The sequence below is a fragment of the Tamandua tetradactyla genome, chromosome 2 (genome assembly GCF_023851605.1).
Source record: "Tamandua tetradactyla isolate mTamTet1 chromosome 2, mTamTet1.pri, whole genome shotgun sequence".
Classification (NCBI taxonomy): Eukaryota; Metazoa; Chordata; class Mammalia; order Pilosa; family Myrmecophagidae; genus Tamandua; species Tamandua tetradactyla.
Window position 1 is genome coordinate 81489937 of NC_135328.1, and position 23656 is coordinate 81513592.

A 23656-nucleotide genomic window follows, 5' to 3' on the forward strand; every position below is an offset into this window, starting at 1 on the left:
AAGCTCCACAGCTGACACAGACAAGAGTGTTTGGAGATGCAGAAGGAAAGTGCTCCCAGAGCAGCCTTTTGAAGGGAGAAAAAGGCAGATGTCGCCACGTGCTTCCCCAGCTGACAAAGAAACCCCAAACATCATTGGTCCTTCCTTCAATCAAGGTATCATTACCTCGGTGCCTTAGTTTAGATATTTTTATAGCCTTAGAACTGTAAACTTGCAACTTAATAAATTCCCCTTTTAAAAGTTGTTCTTAAAAAAAAAGTTATATTTCTGGTTTATTGCATCCAGCAGCTTTAACAAACTAATACAGGTTACTTCAATTGAGATGTGACCCATCTCATTTATGGTGGGTTTTAATCTGCTTACTGGAGTCTTTTATAAAAGGATAAATCATCTACAGATGATAAGAGACACAGAAATTAAGAGATGCTCACTGAAAAAAGCCCCAGAGAAGTTTAAAGAAAGCCGCTGAAACCAGAAGCTGGAAGCAATGAAACCTGAGAAAGAAGGACCAGCAGATGCCACCCATGTGCCTTCCCATATGACAGAGATGTCCCAAATGTTAGCAGCCTGTCTTCAGAGTCCAAATATTGTCCTATTGATGCCTTGAGTTGGACATTTTTTATGGCCTAAGAACTGTAAATTAAATCCCATTGTAAAAGCCAACCCCATTTCTGGTATGTTGTATTCCAGCAGCATTAGCAAACCAAAACAACATATAATGGAATAGTATTCAACCTCAAAAAGGAATGCAGTTCTGCTATATGCCACAACATGGATGAACCTTGAAGACATCGTGTTGAGCGAAATATGCCAGACACAAAAGGACAAATATTGTGTGATCTCACTTATACAAAATAATCAGAATAAGTAAATACATGGAGTGAGAAATCTATAATATAGATCACCTGGGACAGGGTGGGTTTAAGGAATAGGAGGTTAAGGTTTAAAATGTACAGAGTTCCTATTTGGAACAATGTAAATGTTTTTGTAATGGATGGTGGTGATGGTAGCACAACATTGTAAACATAATCAACAGCACTGAAATACATATATTTGTAGAAAAAATACATATAGGGTTAAAAGGGGAAATGTTACATTGTATACATGATAATAGAATAAACATTTTTTTATCCATAAAACTGTATTACACAGTGAACCTAAATTAAGCCATGACTACACAGTTATTAGTACAGTTTTTAAAATGTGCTATCATAAATTGTAACAAATGTATCACACCAATGCTAGGTGTTAATAACAGACTGTTATATGGGAATCCTGTTTTTATGCATAATTGTTCTGTAAACCCACAAATTCAAGATCAACAAGTGGGATTTTTTTCCTTGTGCTTTCCTTTGTCCTTCTCTAATAAAACAACATTAAAAAAAAAGTTAATAGGCTTCTAGTCTGTTTGATTCCAGTTAGTGCCATATGCCAACAAACACACCAAGATTCTCTCTTAGAGGTTACCTTCAAGACAGTTTTCCTGTTTCCATACATCTATGTAGAGGTGTATGAGTGTGAATACAAGCACAGTGTGTGTACTTGAATTTAATGGTGGTTACCTTGAGGTCACCTGAAATAAAAGATATGAAAAAGAAGGCCCACCCTTAATTTGTTTTTGCCATCAGGCTAAGTCACAATGGCCTCCTTCCAGGTCCCAGATTCCTAGACTCTCTCTCATCTCTTTCATTTAGGCTCACAAGACACATATTGCTTTTCTGAGCCTTTCTCTTTCTTTTAATGTCTTATAGAAAGCAGAGCGTTACAGCCAATAGATATTATCATCGACTCTTTCAAACCACTTCACTAAAACTATAGGCTTAGGTAAGTATGTAATCTGCCTTCTAATTCTTCAAAACTGCAAGTTTTTTTCCAAATGTTTTGCCAGTGTAAAACAAAAACCTCTATCTTTTCAACTCTGATGTCAATTTACTCACCACAAACTACCTGATCTCTACACCAATGCCTCATATGTCAAGTATTGGTAGTAGCAACAACACACTTTAAGATACAGATTTGTATATTAGCTCCTTCAAATTGAATTCCTCACAAAAAAATTCTATTTATTTTAATCATTTTTTCTCTCACCCCAGCAACCTGGAATGCCTATCACCCAACAGAAACTGAGGTCTCCAAAATATGTAAGACAGGATATAAGACAAAACAATAAGTACAAACAGTTACTAAATATAAATCCAAGCTTACCTGGAGTCAAGAAATATAAAATAAAAATAAACTAGATATGTTATTTTCATTACCTTATAAATTACACCATATGAAGAAAAAAATGCTGCCTAATAAAACTGCCTCAGAGATCCAGTAACCCTAAAGATATTACAGACCAGGTCAAGGATATAGAAGAATGGGGTCCCATTCAAAAACATTATGGGGGACAGGAAAAAAAGAAAGAGAACAAAAAAAGCCTTTCACTTGTTTCATCTTTTTCCATACTACAATTTCCATATTCCTCCCCTCCTCCAAAAGTTCCCAGTATAAAGAGGTGTACCTTATTCAGCTATGGTTTCTGTCTTCAAAGGGTATTCCTTTCACTGACTTAGAATTTCTAGACAATTTTATAAAATGTTCAACTGGTTCCATTAGTTCAAGATCAACAAGAGGGATTTCTTCCTTCGGCTTTCCTTTGTCCTTGGGCTATAAAAATTACTACGTACCTGAAAGTATACTGAAAGAGAATTTCTGTTTTCATGCCCAGTGGGTCTACTGCAGGCCAAGAGACTTCAAATGATACCTGGCATCTAGATTAGTACTGTCCAATAAAGGATCTCTGTGATGACAGAAATGTCCTATGCCTGTGCTGCCCACATGTAGCTATTAAACACCTGAAGTACAGCCAGAATGACTAAGGAAGTGAGCTCTTAATTTCGTTTTAATTAATTTAAATAGCCACATTTGGCTATCATATTAGACAATAGCACTCGAAACACTAGATCAGGTTACACACCTCGGAAACATCACTCTCTGCAAATACAAGTAGATATGCAATTATACTGGTTCTCAGCCACATGTAATTGGCTCACAGTTTTTGTCTCACTCTAACACCTACTATTATTCTGGGTAACCTGAAAGATAATATGGACAACCTATCTAAAAATACTGTCCTTTCATTTCCCTGACTTCTCATCACCTCTATTCAATTTTATTCTATACTTAAACTCTGGACTTTGTTATCTCTTGAGCTTGCTACAAATTCAAAACCATTGATTTAGGTACCATGCTCTCTGAAGACCGATAACTATCCTTTCAGGTATTTCATACAACCACAAAACTGTGACTATTCATTGATCGCCCAGTCCATTAGCCACCTCCTTTCATCACTTCCCTTTTAATCTAGCTTAGATTCAATGGCAAATTAAAGGAATAATACTCATTTGTATTCTACCATCCTTTGTCTTTCTGTCTAATATATATAGCAAAACCCCAATCACTGCATGTTCTAGTTTGCTAGCTGCCGGAATGCAACACACCAGAGACAGATTGGCTTTTAATAAAAGGGGATTTATTTTGTTGGTTCTTCAGAGGAAAGGCAGCTAACTTTCCACTGAGGCTCTTTCTTACGTGGAAGGCACAAGATGGTCTCTGCTGGTCTTTTTTCCAGGCCCCTGGGTTCCAACAACTTTCCCCAGGGTGACTTCTTTCTGCATCTCCAAAGGCCTGGGCTGAGCTGCTAGTGCTGAGATGAGGAATGCTGAGCTGCTTAGCAGTGCTATGTTGCAATCTCTCATTTAAGCACCAGTCAATTAAGTCAAACATCACTCATTGCAGCAGACACGCCTCCTAGCTGACTGCAGATGTAATTGGCAACAGATGAGGTTCACGTACCGCTGGCTTATGTCTGCAGCAACAAGACTAGGTATGCTCACCTGGCCAAGTTGACAACTGAATCTAACTAACACACTGCATAACTCAGTGAATCCACTTTTCAGTGCATACATCTGGCCAGTCAAATGCATTAAGGCAAATTAGTATTCCCATAAATTCATATCTGCTCAGTATTCCAATAATATTTCCATTGTTAATTTATCTCCCTACCCTGTACAATGACTATCTCAAATGTTTCCTATTCTACCATTATCTGCCCTAATATAACCCCCTTTTTTTCTACAGATACAATAGGGTGGGTGTCTCTCCTTCTGTTAAAAGCCAATTCTTCCACTTATACTCTAGATCTTATTTCTTTGAGTCTTCTCAATGTGCTTCTCAAGAGGATAGTTACCCAGATCAGGAACATTATGCTGGGAGAGCTTGATGGGGCTAGGGTGCCAGTATTGAGGAAAATAATAACAAAGAGAATTAACTATGTCTGCATAATGGATATTTTTTTAAAGTGAGTAGAGAGTTTTACTTCTGGCTATGATAAAATAATAGGAATCAGAATTACTCTCCCATGTTAAACATCAGGAAACTAGACAGAATATATGAAAAAAAATACTCACATATTGGACAACTAGATGCACAGGCTAATAAAACCTGAAAGAAATTAAATGAGCCATAAAATCACCCTCACTTTCCTTTGGGAGGCACATTCTGGACTGTGGAGAAAGACGAGGATGCCAGACAAATCTATTTCACTAAGATGAGGTGACAAAGATCAGATATCAGAAGTCTGAGGCGGCTAAAAGGGCAGTGCAGATTTCTAAATAGGAGGAAACTACACAGAAAAATAAATCCTGAATTCCACATTAAGGTCTGTTTGTGCCTTTGATTCAGCATTAAGATGCAAACTGTAGAGTCAAAATGTACAAGATAGAACAACAGAGCAACTAGGCAGCTGAGAAATTGGTTCCCATAGATAAGCAAGTCTGAGAATCATTCAAATTCCCACAGCTAAGTGAAGAGCATACATCAACCATTTGGGTCATTCAATAGTGAATTCAAAAGAGCCACACCTGAATAATGGAACTAAACTATACCTAGAATAAAGGCTATTCTATAGCCATCTTTAAAAGTCCCAAAAAGATCAAACTAAGCCACAGATAAATGCCAACCTGAACAAAGTATAGCAAAGGAAGTGACACAATGTTCAGCATGCAGTAAAAAAATTATAAGATACAACAAAAATCATGAAAATGTGATCCATAATCAGGTAAAAAATTAGTTTTCTACAAGGAGACCAAGAAATAATAGAAATTGTGAAATTAGACATTTTAAACAACTATTATAACTATCTTTTGGTATTTAAAGGAAAAATTAACATTGTGAGGAGAAAAATGGAATATATAAACAAGAATCAAGATGAAACTTCTAGAGATGAAAACTACAATATCTTACGTGAAAATTCCACCAGGTAGGATTAACAACAGATGACATACTAAAGAAGATATTACTGACCCGGAAGATACACAATCAAAACTATGCAAAATGAAGTACAGAGAGAAAAAGGCTGAAAAAATGAAGAGCTTTCAATGACCAACACAACACAGCCTAATACAGTGCATTGAAGTTCTAAGGAGAGAATGTATACATATATGAAAAAAATAATGAATGAAAATTTTCTACATTTGATGAAAACTATAAACCCACAGATTCAAGAAGCTCAATAAACCATAAGCAAAAAAAGAAGAAGAAACCAAACCAAACCCAAATCCATCATAATCAAACTCCTGGAGATTGATGATAAAAAGAATTGTAAAAGCAGCTGAGAAAAAAATATTATATAGAAAGAAACAAAGATTAAACAATAATTTCTCATCAGAAACTATGCAAGGCAGAAGAAAAAGGAACCATACTTTTAAGTGCCAAAAGAAAATATTAACCTAGACATCCATATTGAATATTTTTTAAAAATAAAGACATGGTCCAGATGATAGAGTGAGAAGTTTCAGGACTCCATCCCCCTACAGAAGCTTTGAACAATCAGAAATAACTGACAGAAATATCTTTCTCAAAGCCCCAGAAAATAGTTAAAGGACTGTAGTAACAGGGCAAGTACCAAATCAAGAAAAGCCTATGTAAAAGTAGTAAGATCTCAGGAGCCAGGCTGGTGTCTCTCCCACCACTCACCAGCTCAGCACAGAGCTGTCCCACACACCCAATGTGGAACCCTGGTCCCAGTTCCAGAGAGCAGTATAATCCTCATGTCCATACTGGGAGCCTATAAGTCTGGCCCAATCTGTCCAGTGGTGGCTGGAGAGACTCACTATCCAAGAACTTGCCCTGTATGTAAAAGGGAGCTCACAGATCCTACAGAACACTGAGGGAGACCAGTCACAAGGCAGGATGGGGCAATGAAGTGATGGCTGTACTACATGCAATGCAGTGCCCAGGACCATGAAGAAATTGTTTCCTAGGGAAGAGTCAAATTCACATATGTGTAAATGGAGGAATTCCGAGGGTATATATGCAGATAGGACAAGGGAGGTACATATGCAGAAAGGACAAGGGAGACCTGGATATTCTCTAAACTCATTGTACGGACAAGCTTAGAAAGGAGTGCATTGGCACAGGTCAATTCACAAAGACTGGCAAATGTGTTTCTTTTCTTCCTTCTTTATTTTTTGTTAGTTCCCAGAATTCAAGGAAAGCTCTGTCATAATACTAGCTGGATATAAGCTTAAGGAACAGATGCCACAGTGTCTCAATTCCATTGATAATTCCATTGATGTTCCATTTAATGTCAATGGAATTTAACATCAATTCAATTGATATAAAATTAATATTTTAAAGTCAATTACATTGACATTAAAATTTCAAAATGTTCAGGTTTGAACAAAAGATTTTAAAACACACGAACAACAATAACAACAAACGAACCAAAAAAAAAACAGGAAACCCTGGCTCAGGCAAAGAAGATTAAAGCCTTAGAAACCATCAGTGATAAGGATCATATATATGAGAAAAACACTTTTTAAAAAATGGTCCTAAAATTGATTAAAGAGCTAAAGAAAAACATGGACAAAGAATTTAAGGAAATCGGGGAAAATGATAGATGAGCACAAAGAGAATACCAATAGAGAAATGGAACCAAATAGGGCAGAAGACCATAAAAACAGAAATTTAAAATTTCATAATGGTTTAACAGCAGATTGTAGCTTGAATAATAAAGAACCAGTGAACGTGAAGACAAGACAATTGAAATAATCCAGTCTGAAGAGCAGAAGGAAGAAGGAAGGAAGAAAAATGAACAGAGCCTAGGAGACCATCAGGCATATTAATATACACACATTGTGGGAGTTCTAGAAGAAGAAAGGTGCAGAAAGAATAATTTTTTAAAAAGGGCTGAAAACTTCTTAAATTTACTAAAACACATGAATACACACATCTAAGATGTTCAACAAATGCCAAACAGGGTAAGCCCAAAGAGAACCACACTATAGTATTTTTTAATCAAAACGTCAAGTGCCAAAGATAAAAACCAAATGAAAGTATCAACATGTCATGTACATTGGAGCCTCAATAAGATTAAGTGCTAATTTCTAAATTACGGAAATCACGGTGAACCAGTGGGATGACATACTTAGTGTTGAAAGCAAAAAATTGCCACCTAAGAACTCTATATGAGTCAAAACTGTCTTTCAAAAATGTGGGGAAGTGTTTGTTTCAGAAGCACATATACTAAAATTGGAACAATACAGAGAAGATTAGCATGGTCACTGCACAAGGATGACATGCAAATTCACAAAGCATACCATATTTCTGTGGCAGTGCTGGTTGCAGAGTCTGAGGAACTGAGAGGCAGAAAGGTGGAGCCTGGCACAGGGCATGGGGGTACATGGATGGGAACATAGGACAAGGAAGTAAATTAGCCCACTTTCCCTGGGCATGCTACCCTCACAGCACAGCCCCGTGACCAGTGACTCACCCCACACCCCAGGAACCTGAATCTTGTCACCCACCCTCATTCCCTGTGCTCCAAGTACCCCCACCCCACTAGCCGCGAGTGCATGTACCTGCCCCACACCTGCACCTCAAGTGCAGCCCAACCCACACGTCCTGCACCCCTCCCAAGCACTATCTCCCTCTCCCTGTTCCCTGCATGCTGTTGCCAGTGCATAAGCATTGCGGGCACTAACCCCCATACTTAGGCTACCCATGCACCTGCCCATAGTGTCACACAGCCTCACCCCACCCTCCCTGAGCTCAGCGCATCCATTTATGGCACTCCCAGGTGCACGCATGTGCACAGGCCCCCAATCAGGTCATTCAGCTCTGGAAACTGCATTTTACAGGAGTCCTAGAACCACACCATGTGCACAACCCTTACCCTCACTTCCCAGCTCTGAGAAGTGCCGATGTGTACAGTCAGGTCAAATCTGCCCCCAGCCCATGAAGACTTAACACCAACCTGCTATCACTGCTCTACACATGTGCACAAAAGGCCCCATGCCTTAGACTAGCACACACCATGGTCATGACCCCCAGACTGGTGCACCCGCACAGCTACATCCTCCCTGACCGTTGGGCATCCACGTTCACAAGCATCAGTGCAACATCCCCAAACTGCACCCATACCTGTGTTGAAACAAATCACTGTACTGAGGGCTCCACTCTGTGCCCTGCTCCCTGCTGTACAACCATCCCGCAAACACAAGGTCTTAGACTACTAAAAGAAATCAACTCCCTGTTTTTTTTTTAGTTAAATTTCCCTAACAGTTGCTTCATATATAGCAATCATGCTTAGGAGTTTACCTGTATTTAGTCATTGAATACTTAAGAAATATAATAATGTGAGTGATGTTATCATATTTATTTTTGTAAATTAAAACTTTAATGTACCAAGGTTAAAAAAAAAATAAATCAACTCCCAAAGTAAATCAATTAATATATTTAAATGCAACAAAGACAGCAGAAGATCATTAAGCATCTCACAATGCAGACAGATTTACCCCTGCCTAATGACCGAAATAGACAGAGATGTTGGAACAACTAATCAAAGATATTCATCAACTCTACTTAATAAAATAAGTGGGATAACAAATGACATAAAAGGATATTGAGAAGACAGTAGAAGAACACAAAGAAGAATTTGAAATATATAGAAAAATAGTGGAAATCACAGGGATTAAGGACTCCGTTGAACAAAGAAAAACATTCTAGAGGTACACTAGATCTGGAGAGACAGAAGAAAGAAGCAGTGATATAGAGAACAGAATAATTGACTTCAAAGACTCAAAACACCAAATGGCAAAAAAGATGTAAAAAATTGAATGGGAACCCAGGGAAATGACAGACAAAACGAAGTGCACAAATGTAAGAATCATTGGTTTCCCAGAAGAAGAAGAAAGGAGTAAAGGGCTAGGAAGAGCAGTTGAGGATATAATGGGGGAAAACTTCCCAACCCTCATGAAGGACATAAATATATAAGTCAAAGAAGCCCAAAGAACTCCAAATAGAACAAAACCAAATAGGCCTTCCCCAAAGCACATATTAATCAGTCTGTCAAACGTTGAAGGGAAGCAGAAAACCCTGAAAACAGCAAGAGAAAAACAATCTACTACATACAAGGGAAATCAAATGAAGACTGAGTTCAGATACTCAACTAGCACCCTGGAGGTGAGATGGCAGTGGCATGATATACTCAAGATCCTGAAAGAGAAAGACTTCCAGCCAAGTATTCTGTACCCAGCCAAACTGTCCTTCAAAATTGACAGAGAGATTAAAGTTTTCACAGGTAAAAAAGTCCTGAAAGAATTTGTCAACAAGAGACTGGCTCTACAAGAAATACTAAAAGGAGTTCTGAGGCTGAAAAAAAAAAAAAAGGACAGGAAAGGGAGGTCTGGAGGAGGGCACAGAATTGAAAAGTGTCACTAAGTGTAATTTAAATAATACAAAGAGAAAGAGGGAAAAGAATATATAAACCTGACAGATAAAATAAAAAGGATAAGATGGTAGAATCAAGAAAAACCTTTTCAAAAATAACTTTGAATGTTAATGGATTAAACTTACCAATTAAAGGATAAAGATTGGCAGAATGGATTAAGAAACATAATCCAGCTATATGCTGCTTATAAGAGACTCATCTTAGACACAAGGATTCAAATAGATTGAAAGTGAAAGAATGGAAAAAGATTTTCCATGCAAGTTGTAACCAAAAGAAAGAAGGAATAGCTATACTAATATCGGACAAAATAGACTTTAAATGTAAAGACATCATAAGAGACAAAGAAGGACACTATATGCTAATTAAAGGGTCAACTCACAAAGAAGACATAACAATCATAAATGTTTATGCTCCTAATCAAGGAGCTCCAAATCCAAAGTACATGAGACAAACATTGGCAAACTGAAGGGAGCAACAGATGTTTCAACAATAATAGTAACAGACTTCAGTACAGCACTCTCCTCTATAGATAGAACAACCAGACAGAAGATCAACAAGGAAATAGAGAAGGTAAATACATTGATAAATGAATTAGACCTAACAGACATATATAGTCACTGCACCCCAAAGCATAAGGTTATACATTCTTCTCTAGTGCTCATGGAACATTCTCCACGATAGATCATGCTGGGGAAAAAACAGGTCTTTATAAATTTAAAAACATTGAAATTATTCATAGCACTTTCTCTGATCACAATGGGATGAAGCTGGATCTCAACAAGCAGCAAAGAACAAGAACATTTGGAAATATATGGAGATTAAATAACACACTCTTAAACAACCAGTGGGTCAAAGAAGAAATTGCTAGAGAAATCGGTAGTTATCTGGAGATGACTGAAAATGAGAAGACAACTTATCAGAACTTATGGGATGTGACAAATGCTGTGCTGAGGGAGAAATTTGTTGCCGTAAATGCCTATATTAAAAAACAAGAAAGAGAGTGGTGCTACCATGGCTCAGTGGTAGAATTTTTGGCTGCCATGACAGAGCCTTAGGTTCAATTCCTGGTGTCTGTCCATGTATTAAAAAAAAAAACTAAGAGCAAAAATCGAGGACTTAACAGCAAACCTGAAGGAACTTGAGAAAGAACAGCAAACTAACCCCAAAGCAAATAGGAAAAGAGAAATAAGAAAGACTAAAGCAGAGATAAATGAATGGGAGAACAAAAGAACAACAGAAAGAATCAATAAAACCAAAAGTTGGTTCCTTCAGAAAATTAATAACATTGATGGGCCACTAGCAGGAATGACAAAGAAAAAAGAAAGAGGATGCAAATAACCAAAATCAGAAATGAGAAGGGGTGCAAAACCACAGACCCTGAAGAAATAAAAGAAATCATAAGAGAACACTATGAATGACTATATATCAACAAACTAGACAATATAGATGAAATGGACAAATTCCCAGAGACATACAAACAAGCTACACTGACTCAGGAAGAAATACAAGATCTCAACAAAGGAGTCATAAGTAAAGAGATTCAATTAGTCATCAAAAATATTCCTGCAAAGAAAAGCCCAGGGCCAGATGGCTTCACAGGGGAATTTTATCAAACATCCCATAAAGAACTAACACCAATCCAGCTCAAACTTTTTCAAAAAACTGAGGAAAAAGGAACTCTACCTCACTCATTTTATGAAGCTAATATCATTTTAATACCAAAACCAGATAAAGATGCTATAAGAAAGAAAAACTACAGGCCAATCTCCCTAATGAACACAGAAGCAAAAATTCTCAATAAAATATTAGCAAATCGAACCCAACAGCACATTAAAAGAATTATACACCATGACCAAGTGAGGTTTATACCAGGAATGCAAGGATGGTTCAACACAACAAAATCAATTAATGTAATACTGTACATTAACAAATCAAAAGAGAAAAAATCACATGATCATCTCGTGATGCTGAAAAAAACATTTGACAAAATTCAGCATCCTTTCTGATAAAAACACTCTAAAAGAGAGGAATCAAAAGTAACTACCTCAATATGATAAAGGGAATATATGAAAAACCAATAGGCAGCATCATACTCAGTGGAGAGAGACTAAAAGTTTTCCCCTTAAGATCAGGTACAAGACAAAGACACCCACTGTCACCAGTATTATTCAACATTGTGCTAGAAGTTCTAGCTAGAGCAGTAAGGCAGGACAAAGAAATAAAAGGCATCCAAATTGGAAAGGGAGAAGTAAAACTCCCATTATCTGCAGATGATATGATCCTATATTTGGAAGATCCTGAGAAACCTACAGCAAAGTTACTTGAGCTAATAAGCAAATTCAGCAAGGTGGCAGAATATAAAATTAATGTGCAAAAATCATTTCTATACACAAGTAATGACTTAGCTGAGGAGTCAGTTAAGGAAAATATTCCATTCAAAATAGCAACTAAAAGAACCAAATTCTTAGGAATGAATTTAATTAGGGACGTAAAGGACTTGTACACAGAAAACGACATAACATTGCTAAAAGAAATCAAAGGAGCTCTAAATAGGTGGAAAGACATTCCCTGCTCACGGATAGGAAGGCTGAATACAGTTAAGATGTCAATTCTCCCCAAATTGATTTACAGAGTCAACACAGTACCAATCGAAATTCTAACAACCTACTTTGAAGATTTGGAAAAGTTAACTACCAAACTCATCTGGAAGGAAAAGAGACCCTAAATAGCTAAAAGCATGCTTAAAGAGAAGAATGAAGTGGGAGGATTAACACTCCCTGACTTTAAAACCTAGTATAAAGCCACAGTGGTCAAAACAGCATGGTACTCACACAAAGACAGAAGCATTGACCAATGGAATCAAATTGAGAGTGCAGAAAATAGATCACCAAATCTATGGTCAACTGATTTTTGACAAGGCCCCCCAAATCCTCTGAACTGGGACAAAATAATCTTTTCAATAATTGGGCATGGAAGAACTGGATATCAATAGCCAAGAAAATGAAAGAGGACCCCTATCTTATACTCTACATAAAAATCAACTCAAGGTGGATCAAACACCTAAATATAAGAACTACCACCACAAAGCTTCTACAAGAAAATGTAGAGAAACATCTTCAAGATCTAGTAATAGGAGGTAGCTTCCTAAACGTTACACCCAAAGCACAAGCAGCAAAAGAAAAAATAGATAAATGGGAACTCCTCAAAATCAAATGCTTCTGCACCTCAAAAAACTTAGTCAAAAAGGTGAAGAGGCAGCCAACTCAATGGGAGAAAATATTTGGAAATCACATATTGGGCAAAGGTTTGATTTCCTGTATATATAAAGAAATCATACAACTCAAAAACAAAAGAAAAAACAATCCAATTATAAAATGAGTTAAAGGGCCACAGTGGCTCAGCAGGCAGAGTTCTCACCTTCCATGCCTGGGTTCAATTCCTGGTACCTGCGTATGCAAACAAAAAAAAATGTGCTAAAAATATGAATAGGCATTTTTCTGAACAGCAAATACAGATGGTTCAAAGGCACATGAAGAGATGCTCATTTTCACTGGCTATAAGGGAAATGCAAATCAAGACTGCAATGAGATACCACCTCACACTAAGAATGGCTGCTATTAAACAAACAGAAAACTATAAATATTGGAGAGTATGTGGAGAAACTGGAACACTTTGCAGTGCTGGTGGGAATGTATAATGGTGCAGCCACTATAGAAGTCTGTTTGGCGGTTACCTAGGAAACTAAATATTGAGTTGCTCTATGACCCAGCAATAGCACTACTTGATATATACCCAGAAGAGCTGAAAACAACGACACAAACAGACATTTCACACTGATTTTCATGGCAGCATTATTCATAATCGCCAAAAGATGGAAACAAACCAAATGCCTAGCAACAGATGAGTGGATCAACAAAATGTGGTATATACATATGATGTATATATATACATATGAATATTATGCAGCAGTAAGACAAAATGATGTCCTGAAGCACATGACAAGATGGATGAGCCTTGAGGACATAATGCTGAGCAAAATCAGCCTGACATAAAAGGACAGATACTGCATGATTCCACTTTTATGACCGGCATAAAAGTATAATCAGAGACTTATAATACAGAATATAGGGAACTTAGAGATACATGGAAGCTAGAGATGGGTGAATCATCAGCTAATGAGGTGGAATTCCAATGTAAGGGAATAGATAGGAGCAAAGGTGATTCTCTAGTGGGTCTAGAAGTAATATTACCATATTGAAGATGAACAAGATTGAAAACTGTTGTACAGACCTACATGTCCCTCTGACTCACACTAGAAACATGAATGAGTTCTCGTAAGAATTACTTCAAATATATGATTCTTGTACAAAAAGTATTTAAGTCTAGGTAAATGGGTAAAACTGCTATTGCATGTGTCATGGTCAGGTTCATGTGTCAACTTGGCCAAGTGGTGATACCTGTTTGTCTGGTTGGATAAGTGCTGGCCTGTTCTATTGCTATAAGGACATTTCATAGAATTAAGTCATGATCACGTCAGCTACATCCACAGCTGATTCCATTTGTAATCAGCCAAGGGGAGTGTCTTCTTTAATGAGTGATGCTTATTCTAATCACCGGAAGCCTTTTAAGGAGGATTTTGAAGAGAAAGGCTCTCTTTCTGCTTCAGCTGGTGTTCGTCCAGATCCTCCATTGTAATCGTCAGCTTCACAGCCTGCTCTACAGATTTTGGACTCTATGTTCCCACGGTTACATGTGACATATTTATAAATTTTGTATTTACGAATATTTCCTGTTGATTCTGTTTCTCTAGACAACCCTAACTAATACAGCATACTATGAGCCATATTCAAAAGGAAACCATCAGCACTACCACAGCAACAGCAGAGGTAAATAATGGGGGTGGGGGGGAATAGTTAAGAGGAGATTTAGATTTCCTATTTGATGAGGGTGTATTATTGGTTTTCTGTCTCTTGGCAACAAGGAAATTATCTAAAATTGAGAATGTTGATGGACTGTGGACTTCAGGCCCTCTACATGATGCCTGTTGAATGCAGGTGGCTGAAGGATGCACTGATGGAGAAGTAGATTGGTGAATAACACTGTATACTTATGAACGAAGGTTGTGCTGCTACAAAAAAGGAACAATGTCATGAGGCACGCAAGGATGTGAATGAACATGTGGAACATTTGGTGAGACAAAATAAGCCAGAAATGAAAAACATCAATGGTATAGTCACCCTTAGTAAATGCTTACAAGAAAACAGGGGCCTAGATAGTAAGTTTTTAGAGCAGACACATTAAGTCCGGAGTGGTGATTATTATTCCTGAATTTCAAGAGGCTGTTATATATATATAAAACCTGATATTTAGAGATAAGAATGAACCCAAACAGGTGGGGGTTAAAGTAATTCAGAACATAGGGGTAAGGAACAGTGTCTATATTTTAGAACCACACATACTCTTTGAGACCTTGATCTGGAACTGAAATTTTCTGTAGTGCATAATCTAATTCAACTTATATGTATAGCCTATTTGAACAACTGAAACACAGGAAGCCCAGAATAAGAAAGAGATATACTCTTTAATCCTGTATAGATTATTGTAATGCCTGAAAACATCCTAGAGTACATTAAGCAGATAATCAAAAAGTATTGGCAAGGTCCCTGAGGGAGGGGAGAAAGACTATGGAACTATTAAACCTTACTATCAGAGAATCCCCTGATACTGTGTTAAACCTTAGGGATACCCAAATCAATAGGTCACGCCTTCGATCATGAAGTTTACTCTTGTGAAGATTATGTAGGTAGCAGAGAAGCTTAATCTACCTATAGGCATGCCTATGCATTACTTCTGGAGGCTCTCTGTTGTCACTCAGATATGGCCTCAGTCTCTCTAAGCCCAACTCTGCAAGTAAAATCATTGCCCTACCTTCTACGTGGGACATGACATCAGGAGTGAAAGTCTCCCTGGCGACAAGGGAGAGGATTGCCAGGAATGAATCCAGACCTGGCACCATGGGATCAACAATTACATCCTGACCAAATGGGGGAAAAGAAGTGTAATTAATAGAATATCAGTGGCAGAGAGAGTTCAAATAGAGTCAAGAGGCTACTCTGGAGGTTGTTCTTACACAAGTTCAGGTAGACCTTGCTACCTATCATAATCTGCCAACCCCCAATCAGGATCATTCCAGCCAATCCTAAAGAACACCTAGGGCAATATGATTCCACAAGGGTTCCAGGCACTAGAGTAACTTTCCAGAAACCTACAATCTCCAGATGGGTCCCTGGTCCAGATAAGTACTTAAATCAAGCCCAGCCTCTCCAGAACATCAGATAGTTCCATCTACCTATCCCATATTAGTGAAAGACCTTTCCAATATGAAAAATTTAGTATTGCCATAGCCCTCAACCTCAAAGAGAGGTATGGAAAGATCAAAGGTGATGGTGGACATAAAAGACAGGACTTAACAAAAGAATATGAATGCTGAATCATTAAACAGTTATATCTTTTAGTCTCCAGTATTTTAGAGTGGCTAGAAGTAAAAACCTAAAATTGTAAAATTATAAACCATGTCAAAGCTTGAAATATGTTCTACAACTAATTGTGGTGCTGTGCACTGAAATTTATAGCTTTTTTGTATATTTGTTATTATTTACAAAGAGAAGGAAAAAAGTCGACTGTGATGATAAAAAAGTATCTAAGCCCTCTAGCCTCCTACATTCTGGAGTAGCTAGAAGAAAAAATAGGAGAGGATGATATGGTAGCCCATGACAAACTCTGGGATATATCCTGTAACCACTTGTTGAAGAGTGCTTTGAAAACTATTGCTTTTTCATTTCTTTGCTTTGTATATACGTTACAGTATACAATAAAAAAAAAGTTTAAAAAAATGAGGGGAAAATTAAGATATTTCCAGATAACCAAAAGCTGAGGGACACTGTCACCAGTACACCAGCCCTACAAGAAGGGCTAAAGGGGTTTGGCAGGTTAAAAGGAAATGTAGTTAAGTTCAAGTGTAAACTTGGCCAGATGATGGTGCCCAGTTGTTCTGTTGCTGTGGACTTAAATTACCTGCATGTGAAATTCATCTATGGCTGATTACATCTGTGATTGGCTAAGTAGAGTGTGTCCGCAATCAGTGAGGCTTGAAAGGAGGTGTCAGAAGAGAGGAGCTCAGAGGCAGCTCAGACCTAGGATGTCTGGAGTTGCAGAAAGGACATGACCCAGAGAAAGCTGCTTGAACCCAGAAGCCAGGAGAGAGGGCCAGCAGATGTTGCCATGTGCCTTCCCAAATCAGTCAGTTTGTAACTAAATGAATCCTGGTGCTGGATGGGAAAATTTAAATGTGATGATCTGGGACACTTGGTCAAGGAAATTTCCAAGCTAAATATGGAGGATACAACCTGGTTTCTCCTTGTAGCTTATAGTACAATGCAAGAAGAGAGGGATAGACTGAGGACTGAACCTTTGGGTGCAAAGACACCAGAAACTGATGGTATGGAAAATTCTGGTCTTCTAAAAAGTGAGACCCCAGAGAATCGTGCTCCATGTGAGGATTTAACTAAACATGGAACCCATCAGTCATTACAGGAGAAGCGAGGATTGCAGATAGAGTTAAACAGAAAGAATTTGCGGAGGGTCCTATTGTCTGATGGCTTATGCTGTATGCCAAGTCAACAAATTTTTTGCAAGACCAGTATAAATGGAACCACTGCTAGTATGAACTAAAAGGGACAGAAACAGGACAGATTGAAGGAACAGCCTCAGAGGCAGAATCCATCAAAGCTAAAGTCTGAAGCCAAGAAACCTGAAGCCATGAGAGTAGATCCATCTGTGCACATGGAGGGGATGGCAGAGGGTGGGCCTTCTGACTCAATGTTCAGGAAGTGCTCTGGTGCCTCAGGCCTCGGAGAAGATAGAGCACATTCCCCAGGGATTGGGGTGGGGAGCCAGGCTTCCACCCCACTCTTCTGAAAGGGTTGAACATATGCCCTGGAAATGACAGAGAATCTGGGTGCCACCCAGTTGCTTGAGGAGGGTGGAGCCAAGAAAAAGGTCGTTTCCCAATGTTCCTCAATGTTGCAACCCTCATCCTAGTGTTTAGAGGCAATGTGGTCGCTGTGTAGACTTTTGGATAGGGTGGGACTGTGACTTTCTGAAGCCCTGAAGTTGAATAACTCTCAGACTTTGAAATTTAATGGGGTTTGTGCTACAGATTTTTAGATTGCTTAGGTCTGGTAATCTCTGTTTTCATTCCAATTTCTCCCAGGCAATGGGATCATTTATCCTATGACTATATCTTCTTTGTATACTGGAAGCAAAAATGGGCTCTAAGTTCACAGGTCCACAGCCAGAGAATTTTGCTTTGGAGCAAACCATGCCTGTAACTGAATTTGATGAGATGTACTATTTTTGAGTTGGCATTGCATTTGCATTGTTACTGAAATAGTTTAAGGCTTTTGTGATATTGTGATGAAACAAATGTATTTTGTATATGGAAAGACTTAGTGTGCTATATGCAGGACAGATGATCATTGTTAGGTGAAAACATATGTCCATTATTGTTTTCTAATTAGAGAGTAAATATGGTTTAAGGTGATGTGTATAGTTGCCAAGTTGACAAGGGGTGGACTCTGTAGTAGTTAGGTTCAAATGTCAAATTGGCCAGGTCATGGTGCCCAGTTGTTCTGTTGCTGTGTACTTAAATCACCAGCAAGGAAATTCATCTATGGCTGATTACATCTGCTGTCAGCTAAGGGGAGTGTCTTCCATAATGAATAAGGCTTTAAAAAAGGAGTCAGTAGACAGAAACTCAGAGGCAGCTCAGAACTGGACATGTGGAGATGCAGAAGGGACATGCTCAGGGAAAATCATCCGAATCCAGAAGCCAGGAGAGAGGGCCAGCAGATGTCACCATGTGTCTTCTCAAATAAAGAATGTGTAACTAAATAAATCCCCTTTATAAAAGCTGGTCCATTTTTGGTGTATTGCATTCTGGCAGCTTTAGCAAACTAAAATAGGAAAGGACACCAGACAATTTACTATAGCCATATGAAAAAATAAATATCTCCAATAAAAATAACAACATGGTAGATAAACTATCAGTAATATTGTACTTTATTTAACACTTCTTTTTACTTCCTACCAAATCTAGAAGGCAAATGCATAAAATGTGATGATAAATCAATGGTTCTGGAATTGTAATATATAAATATATGACAAGAACTACTTAAAAGTGGAGTACAGATGGTGTATTAGCTAGGGTTCTCTAGAGAAACAGAATCAGCTGGAGATATCTGTAAATATAAAATTTATAGAAGTGTCTCATGTAACTGTGTGTATGTAAAAGTCCAAGATCTACAGGGCAAGTTGCGAGCTGGCAGCTCCAATGAAGGTCCTCAATGAACTCTCAGGAGAGGCTGGCTGGCTGAAGCAGGAAGAGTGATTGTCTCTCCTGGATCCTCCTTAAAAACCTTCCGGTAATCAGATTAAGCATCACTCATTACAGCAGACACTCCCCTTAATCGGCTGCAGATGCAGCCAACATAGTCATGATTTAAGTCCATGAAATGTCCTCACAGCAAGACAGGTCAGTGATTGCCCAACCAAACAACTGGACACCACCACCTGACCAAGTTGATACATGAACCTGACCATCACAGATGGGTTTAGAAACATAGCTTATGTATGCTATTGAAGTTACTGTTACAGATTTAGGATGTTAATTTTAATCCCCGTGGTAGCCACAATGAAAATATAAAGAGAATATGAAAACTCATAGAGACAGAAAGTAGTGTACAGGTTACCAAGGGTAGGGTCAGAGACAATGAGGAGCTAATGAACAATGGGTATAGGATTTCTGTTTGAGTGATGGAAATCAATGACTACAGCTACTTTTAATTGAAACTTTATATACAAACCATGGGCCAGATCTGATACCCCTGGTCATAGTTTTCTCATCAATTATCTAATCAGCTACCCCATATTACCTAGAAAAGGAAAATCAAAATAAACCCAAGGATATAGAAAAATGGAAATGATAAAGATAAGAACAGAAATAAATATCATAGAAAACAGACTATGATTAACGAAATTAAATGAAGCCAAACTTAATCTTGGAAATGACCAACAAAGCTGATAAACTCCTAGCAAGAGAAAAGGAAAATGAAAGAGAGTACACAAATTACCAGTATCAGGAATGGAAAAAGGATTATCAAAACAGATCCTTTAACATTAAAAGGATAATAAGGAAATATGAACAACCATATGACAATAAATTTGATAGTTTAGATGAAATTAACAAGGTGATTCTAAAATTGACATGGAAATACAAAGGATCTAAAACAGCCAAAACAATTTTGTGAAGCAAATGGAACTCTGATACACTGCTGTTGAAACATAAGATGGTATGCCACTTTGGAAAAGAGTTGGGCAGTTTCTTCAAAGCTTCAACTTATGCTTACCATACAATTTAGCAATTCCATTCCTCGATTTTACCCAAGAGTAATAAAAATGTGTCTATACAAAGACTTGGATGAGAATGGTCTTAGCAGCTTTATTCACAATAGCCAAAAATAGAAACAATCCAAATGTCTGTGAACAGGCAAATGGATAAACAAATTGCAATATGGCCACATAATGGAATACTGCTCAGCAATAAAAAGAACAACATAGATAAAACTCAAAAACTCTAGAGTAGAGGTGAGGGATGGCTAGAGGTCTGAATGAAAAAGGGTAAAAGAGAAATGGGGCGATAAAGGAAATGTCCTATGTCTTGATTGTGGTGGTAATTACACATATGCAAGCATCTGTCAAAATGCATCAAACAAAGCATTTAAAGTGTTTTAAAGTATATATTGTTTGTAAATTATACCTCAATAAGGTCACTTAAAAATTAAGTCATTACTCTAGGATCTAATTGTTATTCTTTTCAAGGTAATGTTTCTTTCTCCCATGCTTTAAAGATTTTCTCTTAGTCTTTATTTTGTAGTTGTATTACTATGTTTCTAGGCATTATTTTCTTTATTTATCCTCACAGCTCAGTGGGTTTCTTCAATCTAAGAAGTTACTCTTTAAATATTGTAAAATTTTTAGCCATTATTACTCAAAATATTGCCTTACCTCAATTCTCTCCTGAAACTTTTCAGAATTTTTTTCAATGTTTGTTGAAAACATTCCATTTTTAAAAGAAAATAAAAAGAGAATAATTAAACAGATCTCATTCTCTTTTATTTTCTGTTAACATTCTTTTATCCATCACTGTGTCCTTCTGCAGGGCATTCTTGATGATTTTCTCAGCTATCTTCCAATTTGCTAATCTCTCTTCATCAATATCTACCCAACTTTCAAACAATCCACTGAATTTTTTATTTCAATGACTATATTTTCATTTCTTGCCCTATAATTTCTATTCATACCTTGTTCTCTTTGAACATTAAAAACATATATTTTAAAATATCTTGTAAACCTCTTTTGTTGCTCAGATGTGGCCTATCTCTCTCTGAAACAACATCGAAAGCAAACTCACTGCCCTCCCCCTCTCTACATGGGACATGACTTCCAGGGTTGTAAACCTCCCTGGCAACACGGGAAAGAAATCCTAGAATGAGTTGGGACTCAGCATCAAGGAATTGAGAAAACCTTCTTGACTGAAAGGGGGAAGAGAGAAATGAGACAAAATAAAGTGTCGATGGCTGAGAGATTTCAAACAGAGTTGAGAGGTTATCCTGGAGGTTATTCTTACACATTTTGTTGATATTCCCTTTTTAATTTAAGGTGTATTAGAGAGGCTAGAGGGAAGTGCCTGAAACTGTAGAGCTGTGTTTCAGTAGCCATGTTTCTTGAAGATGATTGTATAATGACACAGCTTTCACAATGTGACGAAGTGAGTGTGAAAAAAATTGCTATTTCTTAAATAATAGGGGGAAACAAAGGTTAAAATAAATTGAGTAGATTGAAATACTAGTGGTCAATGAGAAGGAGGGGTAAGGGTATGTCATGTATGAGTTTTTTCTTTTTTATTTCTTTTGCTGAAGAGATGCAAATGTTCAAAAAATGATCATGATGATGAATACACAACTATGTGATGATATTGTGAGCCATTGATTGTAATCATGTCAAGAATGTTCATATGTTTGTTTGTTGTTTACAACAAAAATATTTTTTAAAAATATCATCTGAAGTACCTCTCAATATTTTTATTATTCCAATTATCTGAGGTACAAATTTTGTCATTTGATGTACAAGTAATTTCTTTACAATGTTTGTAACACTGACTTGTCCATAAAAGCCTTTTGTGTGTTCTCTAAGTTAGAGAAGCATTCCTACTGAGCATTTCCAAACTTTCTTCTACAAGACCATGTTGGTTCTTCAAAGTCTGGACCATTTTAAAGATAATTTCTCAACTGAAAAGTCCTCCCATCATAAAGTTAGCATAAACTAAGACCCTGCATTCAAGTGCAGCACAAGTTTAGGGTTCCCGTTGTTTTGGTGACTTTTTCTACCACCCATTATCCACAGTAGGCATCAAATTCCTCTGTAGTGGTTAGTGAGATGCCCAAATACATCCCAGGTAATTTGAGCAGATAATAAAAAAAAGTATTTGCAATGCCCCCTTGAGGGACTGGGGGGAAATGTGGAAATATTTAACTTCCCCACCAGAGGAATTCCTGATATTCTTGCAAGCACTGGGGACTATCAATCTAATGGACTGAACACCCTCAGTCTTGGAGCTTGCCCTTGTGAAACTATTCCCTCAAATGAGAAGCTAAACCTACTCATAATTATGGCTAAGAGTCACCCCCAGACTCTTTTGTTCAGATGTGGTCTCTCCCTCAAAGTCAACTTGCAGGTAAACTCACTGCACTTCACTCCCCACCCCCCACATGGGACATGACTTCCAGGGATATAAATCTCCCTGGCAATGTGGGACATGACTCCTGGGGATGAGCCTGGACCAGGCATCATGAGATTGAGAAAACCTTCTTGACCAAATAGGGGAAGAAAAATGAAGCAAAATAAAATTTCAGTGGCTGAGAGATTCAAATGGAGTCAAAAGGCCATTCTGAAGGTTATTCTTATGCAGTATATAGATATCCCTTTTTAGTTATTAGTAGATTAGAATAGCTAGAAGGAAATACCTATAAACTGTTAAACTGTATTCCAGGAGCCTTGATTCTTGAAGATGATTGTATAACTATATAGCTTTTACAGCGTCACTGTGTGATTGTGAAAACCTTGTGGCTGACAGTTCCTTTATCCAGTGTATGGACAGATGAATAAAAAAAATAAGGACAAAAATAAATAAATAATAAGGAAATGAGGGGCATGGGGTTTTTCAGGTGCTCTTTTTCATTATTATTTTTATTTTTATTCTTATAAGTATTTTTTGGAGTAATGAAAATGTTCAAAACTTGATTGTGATTAATTCACAACTATATGATGATACTGTGAACCACTAATTGTACACTTTGGATGAATATATGCTATGTGAATACATCTCAATAAAATTCCATTAAAAAAAAATCCTCTGTAGTTAGTAGGCAAGGTTTTTCTAGTTTCCATGTTACAGTTGGTGAGCTCTTCCAAACTCCCAGTAGCTCTTCTTTACTCCATAGCATGTAAAGCCTAGATTTCCCTAAAGTTACAGTTATCCACTCTAACCTCCAGCATAGTTTATATACCCCTAGTTATCCTTCAGCTTTCTCTAACCATTTGGTCGTTGGATATCCTTTTTGCTTCTAGAGTCTGTTATTTAAGCTTGGCTATCTATCCCAAAAGTTATTTGTTATATATTTTTCTAATTTCTACCTATGTATTTGGAGTGGTAAGGGAAATCTTCCACATTAGCAAAACTTTGATACCAAAAGATGCAAA

General features: G+C 37.5%; 1 protein-coding gene and 1 non-coding gene across 17 annotated transcripts in view; one reads left to right on the top strand and one right to left on the bottom strand.

Moving 5' to 3' along the window:
- Window positions 1-23656, bottom strand: part of CCDC171 (coiled-coil domain containing 171) — a 576357-nt gene that overhangs the window by 159504 nt on the left and 393197 nt on the right. The window lies entirely within an intron of this gene.
- On the top strand, window positions 7549-7655 carry LOC143675191 (U6 spliceosomal RNA). The gene has a single exon (XR_013171435.1). It is a non-coding gene; the product is annotated as a U6 spliceosomal RNA (small nuclear RNA).